Below are 12,836 nucleotides of genomic sequence, written 5' to 3' on the forward strand. Positions count from 1 at the left end.
ACCTCCCTAAATTAACTCACCAACTCTCTCTCCTTAAAGGATTCAGGTGGTTATTTAAATATTTTCTGACTCACAATTCTGGCCAAAGATTAGTGAGGCCCTGTCCAGCCCAGGACACATGAAATGTGAGTGATTTGTTAAGAAAACCACTTGGGTCTGCAAGACTGCACAAAGCTTTTGTAAAATTAAAGCCATGCTGGATAGAAACAGTGCCCCCACCCCGCTGGGAGATGTGTCATAGAGGTTATATAAGGTCAGCTAAGCTGCACCTTCTGAGACTGGAGCCTCAGCTCTGTAACACGCTTCCTTGTTTGGGGCTGGATTATATCACTGTGTTTTTCCCCTAACTTTCCAGGCACACAGGCATGCACACCCACCCCTCACTGAAGAATGGAAATGAAATCCCTGTGAACTGCTCTAACAGCCTAGGTGAAGGGAATCTGTTAAACAAAAGGAGTTTAGATTTTGAAGATCTCAAAATAACTTCTATCACATATAAGTTTTCCCCCTACAGAAACAAATTAAAACCTCAGCCCAAAGTAATGCTTTTCTAACTGACTTTTGAAACAACAGTGGTAACAACTCCATCCCTCACTCATACACACATTAGCACTGTTTTGTTTAAAATGAAGTTTCTCGGCCCAGCCGAGAGTAAGCTGAGGTGTAAGTGGATTTGCAGTTTCCAATGGAGTCCCCAGGCTGTTTCTTAAATCTCGAAAACCAGGCTCCTACGGATGCACATGTAGGTGCTTCACATTTTATTTCTACTTCCATGAGAATACAGTCTTGGACATGTGGCCAGACCATTACATCTGGAACACACAAGTGCATGTAGGGGTGTAAACTAACCTTTTAATATGGGATAGTATTTCTTTCCTATTTTTATTTGAGTCTTCAAACTATGATGGGGACAAGGGGGGACAAAAATTCCTTTAGCAGCAAAACGCTTCCCTTAAATGAAAAACCCTTCCCTTCCCTCTTTGCCCAATAGATAAAACAAGATAAAACACAGCCTCTCACTACAATACCTTCCACCACAGCCCAGTACCTCCTAGTTCTCACCATACTTCTTAAGGCATGGGGGCAGGGACTGTGGGAGTGTCTTCAGAGATCTCCATCATGCCAGGGAAGCTGGGTCTGCCATATGTTCAGTCAGTGCCAGATGCACTCCCACTCTACAAATTCAGGAGCTAAATATCTTATCCAAGGTCTTCAGCCTTAGATTCAACACTACACTATATTCTGTCATTTTCTTCAACAAAGAAAAGAGATGCTGAAGTCCCTGGGTTTTTGTCTGTGCAGCTTGAAGGATGAGGCTCCAAGTCTCCTGAGAAAGCTCAATGACTGGGAAAGCTGAGTCAGAGATGCACCCCAGTATAACCCTAGTATAAGTATTTCAGAACTGGATCTAATATCACTGGGATGGCAAAACTCCCCACTGACCTGCAGACTCTATGATCCCTATCAAATTCTAAGCTACTAGAGTTTCCACTGTAGCTCAGTGGGTTAAGAACCCAACACAGTGTCCATGAGGATGAAGGTTTGATCCCTGGCCTCGAAGTGGGTTAAGGATCTGACACGGCCACCAGCTGTGGTGTAGGTTGCAGGTGCAACTCGGATCCTGCATTGCTATGGCATAGGCTGGCAGCTGCAGCTCCAATTTGATGCCTAGCCTGAAAACTTCCATATGCTGTGGGTGTGGCCGTAAAAAGGAAAAAAAAAAAAAATTCTGGGAGTTCCCGTCGTGGCGCAGTGGTTAACGAATCCGACTAGGAACCATGAGGTCGCGGGTTCGGTCCCTGCCCTTGCTCAGTGGGTTAACGATCCGGCGTTGCCGTGAGCTGTGGTGTAGGTTGCAGACTCGACTCGGATCCCGCGTTGCTGTGGCTCTGGCGTAGGCTGGTGGCTACAGCTCCGATTGGACCCCTAGCCTGGGAACCTCCATATGCCGCGGGAGCGGCCCAAGAAATAGCAACAACAACAACAGCAGCAAAAAAAGACAAAAAAAAAAAATTCTTAGCTGCCTTTTTGGCAGAAATTGACAAGTTGATCCTGAAATTCATATGGGGACCCAGAATAGCCAGCAGAATCAACGGAAAAAGACAAAGTTGGAAGACTCATATTTCTCAATTCCAAAACTTACTACAAAGCTCCACTAATCAAGACAGTACTAGACCAAGAATGAAAAAAAAAAAAAAAAGAGTTCCTGCTGTGGCACAACAGGATCAGCGACATCTTGGGAGCACTGCAAACACAGGTTCAATCACTGGCCCAGGACACAGGGTAAAGGATCTGGTGTTCCTGCAGCTGCAGCTTAGGTTGCAACTGTGGCTCAACTGGTCCCTAGCCTGGGAACTCTATATGCCTCAGGGCAGCCAAAAAAAAAAAGACAGTGCTAGCATAAGGATAGACATATAGACCAATGGAACAGAATTGAGAATACAGAAATAAACACAATTATTGCCAAGTAATTTTCAACAGGATGTCAAGACAATTTAATGGGAAGAAAAGTCTTTTCAACAGATTGTACTGGGTCAGAAGGATATCCCCATACAAAATAATGAAGCCGGATTTCTGCCTCACACCACACACAAAAATTAACCCAAAATGAATCAAAGACCTAAATATAAGAACTAAAACTACAACAAAAAAAAAAGAATTAAAACTAAAAAACTCTTGGGAAAAAACTTAGGCATAAATTCTCATGACCTTGGATTAGGCAAAAGTTTCTTAGATATGACACCAAAAGCACAAGCAACCAAAAGAAACCAATAAATTTCACTTCAGCAAAATTAAAATCTTGGACACCATCAAGAAAGTGAAAAGGCAGAATGTGAGAAAATATTTGAAAAAATCATGCATCTAATAAGGGACTGAATCTAAAATATATAAAGACTGCTTACAAATCAATAGTAAAAAGACAACCCAATTTTTAAAATAGGCAAAAGGTTTGATTAGACGTTTCTCCAAAGAAGTTATACAAATGGCTGATAAGCACATGAAAAGATACTCAATGAGCACAGTACTGAAGGAGAACAAAGTTGGAGGACTGGTGCTGCCCGACATGAAAATGCATTGTAAAGCTACAGTAATCAAAACTGTGCAGTACTGGAGTTCCTGTCATGGCTCAGCAGTAATGAACCTGACTAGTGTCCATGAGGACATGGGTTTGATCCCTGGCCTCACTCAATGGGTTCAGGATCTAGCATTACCATGAGCTGTGGCATAGGTTGCAGACATGGCTTGGATCTGGCATTGCTGCTGGCCAGCAGCTACAGCTCCGATTAGACCCCTAGCCTGGGAAGCTCCATGTGCTGTGGGTGTGGCCCTAAAAAGACAACAACAACAACAAAAACAGTGCAGTATTGGCAAAAGAATAGACAAATAGGCCAATGGAACATGACAGAGAGCCCAGAAATAGACCACCATAAATACAGTCAACTGATCTTTGACAAAGGTGCAAAGGCAATACAATGGAGCAAAGTTAATCTTTTCAACAAATGATACCTAAAGAATTGGACATACATATATTAAAAAAAAAATCCAGACAGACCTAAAACGCTTCACAAAAAATTAACTCAAAATGTATCATAGAACTAAATGTAAAATGCACAAGTCTCAAAGTCCCAGAAGATAATACAGCAGAAAACCTAGAATACCCTGTAATGGTGATGCCTGATTCAACAACTGAATACAATCCATGAAAGAAATAATTGATAATCTGGACTTCATAAAATGAAAAACTTCTGCTCTACAATAGATAATACCAAGAGACTTAGAAGACAAGTTACAAAAGTGGGAGAAAGTATTTGTAAAAGACATGTGTGACACGCGTGCTGATGGGAATGCAAAATGGTACAGCCACTGTGGAAGACAGTTGGGTGGTTTCTTAAAAAATTAATCACATTCTTACTATGCCATCTAGCAGTCACACTCTCTGGTATTTGCCCAAGAGAGCTGAAAACTTATATCCACAGTAAAAACCTGCACACCGATGTTTATAGCCCCTTTATCCATAATTTTCAAAACTTGGAAGCAACTAGGATGTCCTTCAGTGGGTGAATGGGAGAATAAACTGTGATACATCCAGAGAATGGAACATCACTTAGTGCTAAAAAGTGTGCTATCAAGATATGAAAAGACATGAAGGAACCTTGAATTCATACTACTAAGTGAAAGAAGCCAAAATGAGAAGGCTCCACAGTATATGATTCCAATATATGATATTCTAGAAAAGGCAAAACTATAGAGACAATAAAAAGGTCTATGTTTCCAGCGGAGGGGATGGGGAAGAGGAACAGATGAAGCACAAAGGATTTTTATGGTTAGTGAAATACTCTGTGTGATATTACAATGGTGGATATATGTCATTATACATTTATCTAAACCCAGTGAAAGTAAAATAGCAAGAGTGTACCTTTAGGTAAACTATAGACTTTAGATGATTATGCTGCATCAACGCAGGTTCATCCTTGGTGACAAATGTACCATTCTGGAGAATGATGTTGATAAAGGTGCAGGCTATGCATGTGTGGGACCAGGGAGTACAGGAGAGATCTCTGTACCTTCTTTTGTATTTTATTATAAACCCCAAACTGCCCTTAAAAAATTAAGTGGCTCAGTGGAAACAATCTGACTACAATCCATAAGGACACAGGTTCAATCCCTGCGCTCACTCAGTGGGTTAAGGATCTGGCATTGCTGTGAGCTGTGGTGTAGGTCACAGATGTGGCTTGGATCTGATATTGCTGTGGCTGTGGCGCAGGCCAGTGAATATAGCTCTAATTTGATCCCTAGCCTGGGAACTTCCATATGCCATGGGTGTGGCCCTAAAAAGACAAAAAAAAAAAAATTAAGTGGAAAAAAAGATATTCAACACCACTAACCATTAGGGAAATGAAAATCAAAACCACAATGAGATACCACTTCACATGCACTAGAATGGCAATAATCAAAAAGATGGACAGTGACAAGTGTTGGTGACGACGTGGAGTCATTGGAACCTTACACTGCTGGTGGGATTGCAGAAAGGTACAGCCACTGCGGAGAACGCTTGGCAGTTCTTCAAAATGTTAAACATAGACTTGCCATATGGCCTGCAGTTCCATTTCTGGATATATACCCAAGAAAACAGAAAACCTATTTCCATTAAATTTGTACACTCATCCCCGGGAAAGGAAAGAGCCAGGGCAGGTAAAAAGAGGAGAGATGCAAAAGATGGAAAGGAAAGTGCTCTTGAACACACAGCTAAATGAAAAAAAGAAAAAAGTTGGAAAAGAACACATACAAAATGAGCTAGTATGTTGGTTTTTAAAAATAGTCACAGGTACGTAAAAACATAAGAGAAATATACACACAGCCAGCTAATCATAAATGTTCTTTCTGCAAAGACAAATACCATATGATATCACTTATAACTGGAATCTAATATCCAGCACAAATGAACATCTCCACAGAAAAGAAAATCATGGACTTGGAAAATAGACTTGTGGCTGCCTGATGGGAGAGGGAGGGAGTGGGAGGGATCGGGAGCTTAGGGTTATCAGACACAACTTAGAATAGATTTACAAGGAGATCCTGCTGAGCAGCATTGAGAACTATGTCTAGATACTCATGTTGCAACAGAACAAAGGGTGGGGGGAAAAATGTAATTGTAATGTATACATGTAAGGATAACTTGATCCCCTTGCTGTACAGTGGGGAAATAAATAAAAAATAAAAATAAATAAATAAATGTTCTTTCTGGACACAAGTCTGGGATGGGGAAGGTGCAGTTTCAATTTTTACTCTATAATTTCTGACTTGTTTGCTTTTCTGTATATTAAGAAATAATCATGGTTTCCTGTGCAAAAGAGCATTTCTTTTTCTAGCCAAAATGGAAGAAAAGAGGGAAGAAGTTGGGCACCACAGGAAGCTGTGAAAAGTGGACAAGACCGAAAGAGCACACCAAGCAGAAACAAAGAGGTGAAAGTAGAAAAATTTCTGGGGAGTTTGGGGGGCCATGAGGTTCAGCTCCATTACAGGGTCCAGCAGGTGACTTGGAATGCAGTGTGGTAACAATGAATTGGAATACTGAGCTGAGCAGCCAAGTTCTGGGGGAGTCACGTGCCCCTCAGGGTCTGGTACCATGGGGACAGGAAGGCAATCACTGTAGGCTGGGAGCTGGGCAAACTGCTGGGAGAGGACTATGGGGGAGGATGAGGAGCTGTGGTTGGGCAGGAAGTCTCAGCAGCGGTTCATACCTGGCCTCTGTTTCACCATAAACTGAGCCTCAAGTCCATTATCCAGACTTGGCTTCTAAAAAGACCATTTCCCATGCCAGTGAAGTCCCCAAATCTGAAGGAAGATGTTCCAGTGTGCCTGAGCACACCTTTCCTGCAGAAGCACAAAGCAGTGATGGAGTGACCTGGGTTAACCCTAAGTTACCAAATGAGGACCCCAGTCAGCCCCTTCTGCATGTAGGTTATGATGGGGGTAAGCACTTTGCAAATATCTTCTCATTTAATTCTCAGAGCAAGCCTGTGAGGTATAGGCAGCACTAACCCCCTTTACAGATGAGCAAACAGGCTTGGAGAGGTGAGGCACCTTGTCCAAGGTCACTCCACTGGTGGTGCTGGAGCGGAGACAGGAACAGAGATTCCAACCACCACCTCTGCATCTTGTAGACATTTCAATTTGCCTCCAAGCCAGTCAGTGTGCTGCTCCAGCTTCCAGGAAAATATTACTGGGCTCAGAACTGAAGATGAATTCAGGGCTTGGGATTTTATCAGCAAGAGAGCAAGCCCAGACCCATAAACTTACCATATGCTGGCTGGAAGTGCAGATGGGGTGTTGGGACAAGGAGTCAAGTTGGACTGTTAAGTAACTAGCTTGGTCTTTAGCTAGCTGAGCCAGGCAAGACACCCAGCTGCCCCCACTGTTCTCCAACTCTGGCCATGGGCCCCCGCCTCTCTCACTGGCACATTCTGGTTTTGACTTGGGCCCCATGTCTAGTTCTGTCCTGAACTAGGACCACAAGGTGGCTTGTGGTCCACCTTGGAAAAGTCAGGAGACACCTGGGAAATGAAGGCAATGACCTCCTCCAGCTTTGTGCCAGGGGCACCAGAAACCCTGGGGCATCCACCTAACATCCCACAAACCCTCACCGAGCCTGGGACTGAGCATTTGGCCGGAAGCAGCCTCTGACTCCCAAAGCTGACATCCCATGGGGACGTGTACCAAGGACAGCCCCGTTCAAGATATTCAAAACACTTATCTCTTTACATCACTGAATATATCTTCTGGGAGGATCCTCCTCAGCTCCATCTCTCCCAATACAACTGACAAGAGGCCCAAGAAGACACACAGTTGGCAAGTTATTCATCACACCACACCTCAATTTCCTGGTCTCAAAAACTAGTTCACTCAGAGGGCCTGTGCCACAGGATAGGTGCACAGATAATACGAAGATGTTGGTGCACAGTTCAGTGGCACAAGGCACAGCGATTCCGCTCAACTGGCATTTATCAAAGGCTGCTATGTCAGTTCCTTTCGCACAGTACACTCTAACACACACACGGAGAAACCCACATGCACTGCTATAAGCAAAGAGATTTTTTTTTCCAGCTGCACCTGCAGTATATGGAAGTTCCCAGGCTAGAGATAAAACTGGAGATACAGCTTCCAGCCACAGTCACAGCCACAGCAACACCAGATCCAAGTTGCATCTGCAACCCATGCCACAGCTTACAGTGATGCCCAATCCTTAACCCACTGAGCGAACCTAGGGATCGAACCCAAATCCTCACGGACACTATGTCAAGTTCTTAACCCACTGAGCCACAACGAGAACTCCACTAATGAGAATCTCTTTAACTGCAACTTTGCACATGCTGTTATCTCTTCTTCCATCCCACCTCACTCTCCAATAGGGGGAACTTGTAGCTATCCCTCTCTGTATCTTTATAGAGGTCTCTTTTTCCAAGGAGCTTTCCAGTCACACCTCCTTTATGTTACGTTAAATAACATAAAGTGATCAGGCGATCAATGGAGAAACGGAAAAGCATTCATCTATTGGTCCACAATTGCATATATTTTCATATCTTCATTTTTTTCCATCAAAGTCCTGCTAAGTAATTACTTTCCCACTAGAGAGTTCCCTCTAAGTGATGAGGTGGATGTGACTAAATGACACAAAAGAGGAAGAAGTCCATGGTCAGGGCAGGTAGGGTGAGGCAGGCCCTAGTATGTGTAGAGTTATAATTCTAGCAGTGCCCCCAGGCTCAGGCTCATTGTCCAGGTGGCACTTTCAGGCATGTCGTCACTCCAGGTCCCACCCTCTGGAAAGGAAGGCATGAGCCTTCTGGTCAACCACGTGAGTACACAATGCTGAGGATTTGAGGAGAAGGTAGGGAAGGTTCTGCCTAGAATGCCTCATTTCACCTCTCCATTCCCCAGGGAGACAGACCATGTCTGGGGTTCAAGAGCTCAAGCCCACACCAGCGGCTTGACCACAACCTTGGGTTCCATATGCATGGAGTGGTCTTCCCCAGCATACCCACATGGCTGCTCCCTCATTCAAATGAGTTTCTGCTCAAATGCTGTTTCCTCAGAGACACCGTCCCTAACCTAAACCAACCCTGCTTCCATCCCAGTCCCTCTGGATCCCCTTACCTAGCTTTATCTCCTACGTCACACTGATCACACTCCCTGACATCATATTATAGGTTGAGTTATCTATTGTCCAGCTCCACCACTGGGTAATGAACTCCTGAAGGGAGGAACGCAGTTGGTTTTCTGGATTGCTGGGTGGCCAGTGCCAGAGCCCTCCCTCCATAAGTGATTCTTGAAAAGTGAAGCAAATGAGCTGAGCTAAGTGGCTAAAGTACATGAAAAAAGCAAAGCTTATCTCCAAACCTCCTCAGAATAGAGCCCACTTCATCCACCACACTAGTGATAGCCTATGAAGAAACTGGGACTGAGTCCATAAACTAGAACCACATTTAGAAGCATTTCATTTTGGAGTTCCCATCATGGTGCAGCAGAAACGAATCTGACTGGGAACCATGACGTTTTGGGTTCAATCCCTGGCCTCGCTCAGTGGGTTAAGGATCTGATGTTGCCATAAGCTGTGGTGTAGGTCGCATGCGGCTCAGATCCTGCGTTGCTATGGCTGTGGTGTAGGCTGGCAGCTGTAGCTCCAACTGGACCCCTAGCCTGGGAACCTCCATATGCCGCGGTGGGCGCCTCAAAAGCAAAACAACAACAACATCAACAAATTTATAACAGAAAAAAGGAACATTTCATTTTAACTCAGGTTTCAACCTGTATGTGTGAGATGATATGAATCAGGCAATACTGATACAAACCATTAAGACAATGAGTCCAAGGATTAATTTTTAAATAGTATCTCGGGCCATACGGAATAAACTGATTAAGGAATGATTAGGAAAAATCCAGTGAAAGAACAAAAGACTGAAAGAAACAGAGCCCCAACCCCATTCCCACCCACCCCTGCTGCCCAATGAGTTACAGGAGCCTGAACAATAGAGATGGCCTAGAAGGTCATTGCAGTTTTCTTTGATGCCTTTTGCCTCGGCACCCACCGCCCCCCATGACGTATGACTCAGTAGCACATTAAGTTCTATTCAGGGGCTCAGGAACCTTGGTAATGGCAGAGAAGTAGGGGAAGCTCGTTGGGATGGGTGGTAATGGATGAAGGGTGATTGGGGTGCAAAGTGGAACTGAAAACTAGAGCAGCAGCATGCAGAAGCCTGGTGACCACCTCTCATCCTCATCAGAGGGGGTACAGGAACTATCTTTGGCTCTCTGCACCCCCTATCTTTCCTCCAATAGAATGGGCTCTCTCAGAAGGCAATGAGGTCCCTGTCACTGGAGGATTCAAACTCAGGTTAAGCAATAACTATGGAGAGATGCTGTGGAAGTGGTTTAAACTGTAGGTTGAACTATGCGACCTCAAAGGTCACTTTAGCCTGGCATTCCTGACTAACAGCCAGTTCCTTTGCATTTCACTACTTTTAAACCTCTTTGGCCTCATGTTGCTGCCCTCGGTGGATACTCATTGGTTCTGTCACTCAGGGGCATTTACTGAGCACCTAATATGTGCCAGGAGACAGAGTTCAGCAGTGAGCAGGGCAATATAACTACCCTCTTGGATTCTACATACTTTTGGGTGTATGAAGAAAATAAAACCATAAACAAATGCATGAGTAAGACTGTTTCAGGTAAGTTCCATGAGTAAAATATAATGAAGGAACGTGAAAGAAACTGATGGAGAAGGGGCTGCTTTGGTCAGGGGAACCTTTTCTACAAAGGAGACATCTGAGCTAAAGGGCAAGGAAGTGCCAGACATGAAAAGAAGTGATGGGAGTTCCCGTTGTGGCTCAGTGGTTAACGAATCCGACTAGGAACCATGAGGTTGCCCGTTCGATCCCTGGCCTTGCTCAGTGAGTTAAGGATCTGGCATTTCTGTGAGCTGTGGTGTAGGTTGCAAACACAGCTCGGATCCTGCATTGCTGTGGCTCTGGCGTAGGCCAGTGGCTACAGCTCCAATTAGATCCCTAGCCTGGGAACCTCCATATGCCATGGGAGCAGCCCTAAAATGGCAAAAAGACAAAAAAAAAAAAAAAAAGAAAGGAAAAGAAGTGATGGTGATGGAAGAGTGTGCTCAGCAGAGGGAAGAGCATGTGCAAAGGCCCTGAGACGTCTCCTGACAACTTGAGTTCAAATCTTCATGAATTGCATCCCATCCTAAAGGCCCCACAACCTGTCTTCTTCTTTCCCCAAATGACTTCATTATCAGATTTTCTCAAGTCAAGGCAGATCTGAATTTTCAACTGGAAGGTGTGCTCTAAGCAAGGGCACAAAGGAACATAGGTGCACCTCCACTTCCAGGTACAGAGGTAATGTCACCATCTTGACTCCATTAAAAAATCGGCCCTGCCCTGTATAGGGAGCAGGAACTCCCATCTTCCCACCAGCTGTTCAGTACCCACTTCTATGGGGTGCAGGCCTTTTGCAGAATGTGATGAAAAGAGAACCATTTGGCAAATATACACCTATGCTGCAAACATCCCATGTGTATTTCAGGAGGTTTCTGGAGCCCCAGGTTCAGAATGCTTGTCTGTGGTTGCCAGAAGGAAAAAACTAAACTGGTGCAGCCAAAGGACACTCTGCTGATGGAAGAGACAATCAGCTAAAGGTGAATGAATGGAAGAGAGGGGACAAGAATAGGCCCTCAGGCCTCTAAATAGACTCCCACACTCACAGAGATAGAGGATGCCAGCCTGTCAGGGGGCCCACAGCCTGAAGGAATTCAGGTAAAATCTTATCCACTCTACCTCTGCAAGGGAAACATCCAGCAATACCTCAGAGGCCCCAGAGACAGTCCAAGACCTCATTTTCCAGGAGTGTCCTTGACAAAGGTCATTTCTAATCTCACATTCTGAGATACATTTTGCACAAGGCTGGTTAACCATAGGAAGTATTACTGCCAAGCCCAAGTGTTTCAAGGCTGAAGGGGACACCACAGCTACTGTGTAAATAATTCAGGTCCTTAGCAAAAGAAGGGGAAGTGCCAAGACCTGCCCACCAACCTGGCTGAAGAGCTCGGGATAGCGACGCCCTGTTAGATGTCAGCCATAATAATAACAGCTAACAAGGTAGAACTTAGCTTGTACCAGGCACTGCATTAAGAGCTTTAGTCTCACACAACACTTTCAGGTTTGAACTATTATCACCTCCACATTACAGATGAAGAAACTGAGGCATAGACAGGTGAAGTAACTTTCCCAAGACTATTCTAAGACACAGACATAGCAAAAGTCCTCTTCCACACTCCAGGGTAGAAAGTGGTGATAGCTGGGTAGTACATGAACTGCTTAAAAATAAGTTTCTGCTAATTCATCCAAGACAACTACTGTTGTGCAGTTCTCACATCCTCACCCAGTGCTGGAAGGAAGCACGGTTCAGGCATTAAATGGAGCAAAAGCCCTCTAGGAACAAGAAGCTCCGTTTCAGCAACTTTCAGCTCATGATGTTGCCGCTGATAGGACAAGCGCGATTCTTCCGCGTGACAAAGCCCAAGGGAAACCGACTTGGTAGAAACCTCCACACTCAGAAAAACGCTCACCCGTTTCTGGCTATGAGGCACCAAGGTTCACCTTAACCCCTTGGTGTCCACCTCCCCCGCTTCTATCTCAGGAGCCTCTGGCCGCACAGTTTAAACCATGCAGCCGCCAGCACTGGGTGAGGCGCGCGAAACCTCGGCCGCCGCCCCGCGCACCCGAAGCTGGATTCTCCGCGGTGAAGTGACCAGCAGCTCTGCAAGACCAGACCTGCAGTGCCCGACACCCGAGTAAAGGGGCTGCGCCCCAGGACAGGTGGCACCTCCCCGGCAGTGGTTCCAAGAACTTTCGCCCAAAAGCTACCAAGAAGACCGAAGTCAGGGTCAACAGCGCGAGTGGCAGCCGGTCTGGGCTGTAGTGACACTGCTTACCTGCGCCGCGCTCAAGCGCCCAGTGCGCCCGCGAGCGCCCAGAGTGCCCGGGGCCAGACAGCGCGTAGAGCACGCCGCGGGCACCGGGATGGGGTGGGGCCCAGCTCCGGCCTGGTGGGTGAAGGTGGAGAGGAGCCAGCCCGGGAAAGTGTCCCGCTCCGAGGCGGCTAATGGGGTTGTCCAGTCAGGGAAAGTCTAGCAGAGCAGAGGGGCTGCAGGCCAGCCATCTACACTCACCTCGGCGCCCAGCTCAGGCTCAACCCGCTAGGCTGCAGAGCGAACCACGGCTACAGCTGCCGCGGCCGCGGCTGTGGGGGCGGCTCCCCGAGGAGGGGCGGGG

General features: G+C 45.7%; 1 protein-coding gene across 2 annotated transcripts in view; it reads right to left on the bottom strand.

Moving 5' to 3' along the window:
- The window catches only part of ARHGEF3 (Rho guanine nucleotide exchange factor 3), a 342,982-nt gene extending 330,146 nt beyond the window's left edge, over positions 1–12,836 (bottom strand). Inside the window, exon 1 of one of the 2 annotated variants that reach the window (XM_021068992.1) lies at positions 12,734–12,836. The gene's annotated coding sequence lies outside the window, so the exon portion shown is untranslated. Of the gene's footprint in view, positions 1–12,496 lie in introns of both variants that reach the window. The other variant, XM_021068994.1, reaches the window with a different exon arrangement.

This window comes from Sus scrofa, chromosome 13 (assembly GCF_000003025.6).
Source record: "Sus scrofa isolate TJ Tabasco breed Duroc chromosome 13, Sscrofa11.1, whole genome shotgun sequence".
NCBI lineage: Eukaryota > Metazoa > Chordata > Mammalia > Artiodactyla > Suidae > Sus > Sus scrofa.